Consider the following 3,556-nt stretch of genomic DNA (forward strand, 5'->3'; position numbering starts at 1 on the left):
ACTAGAACTCTATTGCTTCGATTCGTAGACATCTGGAAACGCTACTTCCTAGCAAGCAAGTGTCGGATTTACATTCTTTTGAAATGAATACGAGGTATACATGACACTTTGCAATGAATATTATATCTTATCATGAAACATAGAAATGAGATGCGATATGGCGATTTATGAAGCATTAGATGTCTATTGCTTCGATACGTAGACATCTGCAAACGCTACTTCCTAGCAAAGTGTCGCATTTTGTGACGTCAGGCGTACCGCCTGCCACCCTCAAACGCCGCCCGCCAACATCGACGGCCACAGATCAGCATCTGCATCTCCTCCAGCATCCGGATCCCCTACACGCTGGCAACCCGCATACTCAACGCCACGGAACGGGGATGCGACGCCACACATACGCGAGGGAGGATTCCACTCCACGCTACGAGGATGAGGAGAGCTACGACGCCTGGAGCATCGAAAGGTAAGTTGCACGTCTTTGTACCCGGTAAATCGAGTCTTGTCCGCCGACGAACCCAGCTCTGCGCAATTCGGGTCGATTTCGGGAACGGCTACGAAAAGTGTCCACGTGACGAGCCCTTTCGCGACTTCAGGACGTGACACTTCAAAAAAATGTAAATGCGACACTTCCTTGCTAGGAAATAGCGTTTGCAGATGACTCCGTAACGAAGCAATAGTGTTCTTATGCTTCTTATAAAGCGATATCGCATCTCATTTCTATGTTCCATGATAAGATATAGTATTCATTGAGAAATGTCATGTATACCTCGCATACACTACAATTGGATGTAATTGCGATACTTCCTTGCTAGGAAATAGCGTTTGCAGATGTCTAAGTATCGGAGCAATAGAGTCCTAATGCTTCTTAAAACGCGATATCGCATTTCATTTCTATGTCCCATGATAAGATATAATATTCATTGCGAAGTGTCATGTATACCTCGTATTCACTTCAAAAGAATGGAAATGCGACACTTCCTTACTATGAAATAGCGTTTACAGATGTCTACGTATCGTAGCAACAGAGTTCCAATGCTCGTAAATCGCGATATCATATCTCATTTCTATGTTTCGTGATAAGATATAATATTCATCGTGCAGTGCTATGTATACCTTGTAATAACTTCAGAAGAATGTAAATGCGGCACTTGCTTGCTAGGAAATAGCGTTTCCAGATGTCTACGTATCGTACCAATAGAGTTCTAATGCTTCTTAAAACGCGAGGTCGCATCTCATTTCTATGCTTCATGATAAGATATAATACTCATTGCAAAGTGTTACGTATATCTCGTATACACTTCAAATGAATGTAAGTGCTACACCTCCTTGCTAGGAAGTAGCGTTTGCAGCTGTCTACGTGTCGATGCAATAGAGTTTTATGCTTCTTAAATCGGGATATCGCATCTCATTTCTATGTTTCATGATAAGAGATAATATTCATTGTGGAGTGTTATGTATACCACGTATTCACTTCAAAAGTATGTAAATGCGAGACTTCCAGGCTAGGAAATACCGTTTGCAGATGTCTACGTATCGAAGAAATACAGTTCTAATGCTTCTTTAGACGCGATATCGCATGTCACTTCTATGATTCATTATAAGATATAATATTCATTGCGAAGTATCATGTATAGCTCACAAACACTTCAAATGAATGTAAAAGCGTCACTTCCTTGCTAGGAAATAGCCTTTGCAGATGTCTACGTATCGTAACAATATAAATCTAATGCTTCTTAAAATGCGATATCGCATCTCATTTCAGTGCTTCATGAAAAGGTTTAACATTCATTGCGAAGTGTCATGTATACCTCGTATTCGATTCAAACAAATGCAAATGCGACACTTCCATGCTAAGAAATTCCGTTTGCAGATGTCTAAGTATCGTAGCAATAGAGTTCTAATGCTTCTTAGAACGAGATATCGCATCTTATTTCTATGTTTCATAATAAGACATAATATTCATTGTGGAGTGTTATGTATACTTCGTATTCACTTCAAAAGAATGAAAATGCCACACTTCCTTGTTAGGAAATAGCGTTTGCAGATGTCTACGTATCGTAGCAATAGAATACTAATGCTCCTTAAATCGCGATATCGCATCTCATTTCTATGTTTCATGATAAGATATAATATTCACTGCGAGGGTTCATGTATACCTCGTATTCACTTCAAAAGAATGCAAATGCGACACTTCCTTCCTAGGAAATTGCGTTTGCAGATGTCTACCTATCGTAGCAATGGAGTTCTAATACTTCTTAAAACGAGATACCGTATCTCATTTCTATGTTTCACGATAAGATATAATATTCATTGCGAAGTGTCATGTATACCTCGTATTCACTTAAAAAGTATATAAATGCGACACTTCCTTGCTATTAAATAGCGTTTGCAGATGTCTACGTATCGAAGCAATAGATTTCTAATGCTTCTTATAACGGCTATCGCATCTCTTTTTCTATGTTTCATGATAAGATATAATATTCATTGTGGATTGTAATGTATACCTCGTATTCACTTCGAAAGAATGTAAATGCGACACTTCCTTCCTAAGAAATAGCGTTTGCATATGTCTACGTATCGTAGCTAGAGATTTCTAATACTATTTAAATCGCAATATCGCATCTCATTTCTATGTTTCATGATAAGATATAATATTTATTGCGAAGCGTCATGTATACCCCGTATTCCTTTCAAAAGAATGTAAATGCGACACTACCTTGCTGGGACATAGCGTTTGCAGATGTCTACGTATCGTAGCAGTAGAATACTAATGCTTCTTAAATCGCGATATCGCATCTCACTTCTATTTTTCATTATAAGATATAATATTCATTGTGCAGTGTCATGCATAGCTCGGATGCACTTCAAATAAACGTAAATGCGACACATCCTTAATAGGAAATAACGTTTACAGATGTCTACGTACCGAAACAATAAAGTTCTAAAGCATGTTAAATCGCGATATCGCATCTCATTTCTATGTTTCATGATAAGATATAATTTTCATTGCGAAGTGTCTTGTATACCTCGTATTCGCTGAAAAAGAATGTATGTGCGACACTACCTTGCTATTAAATAGCGTTTACAGATGTCTACGTATCGAAGCAATAGATTTCTAATGCTTCTTAAAACTGGATATCGCATCTCATTTCTATATTTCATGATAAGATATAATATTCATGGCGAAGTGTGATTTATACCTCATTATTTACTTCAAAAAAATGTAAATGCGACGCTTCCATGCTAGGATATAGCGTTTGTAGAAGTCTACGTATCGTAGCAATAGGGTTCTAATGCTCCTCAAAAGGAGATGTCGCACATTGTTTCCATGTTTCATGATAAGATATAATATTCATTGTGGAGTGTTATGTATACCTCGTATTCACTTCAAAAGAATGTAAATGCGACACTTCCTTGATAGGAATTAGTGTTCGCAGTAGTCTACGTATCGTATCTATAGTGTTTTAATGCTTCTCAAAACGCGATGTCGCATCTCATTTCTATGTTTCGTAAGAAGATGTAATATTCATTGTGGAGTGTTATGTATACCTCGTAT

The sequence above is a fragment of the Xylocopa sonorina genome, unplaced genomic scaffold (genome assembly GCF_050948175.1).
Source record: "Xylocopa sonorina isolate GNS202 unplaced genomic scaffold, iyXylSono1_principal scaffold0140, whole genome shotgun sequence".
NCBI lineage: Eukaryota > Metazoa > Arthropoda > Insecta > Hymenoptera > Apidae > Xylocopa > Xylocopa sonorina.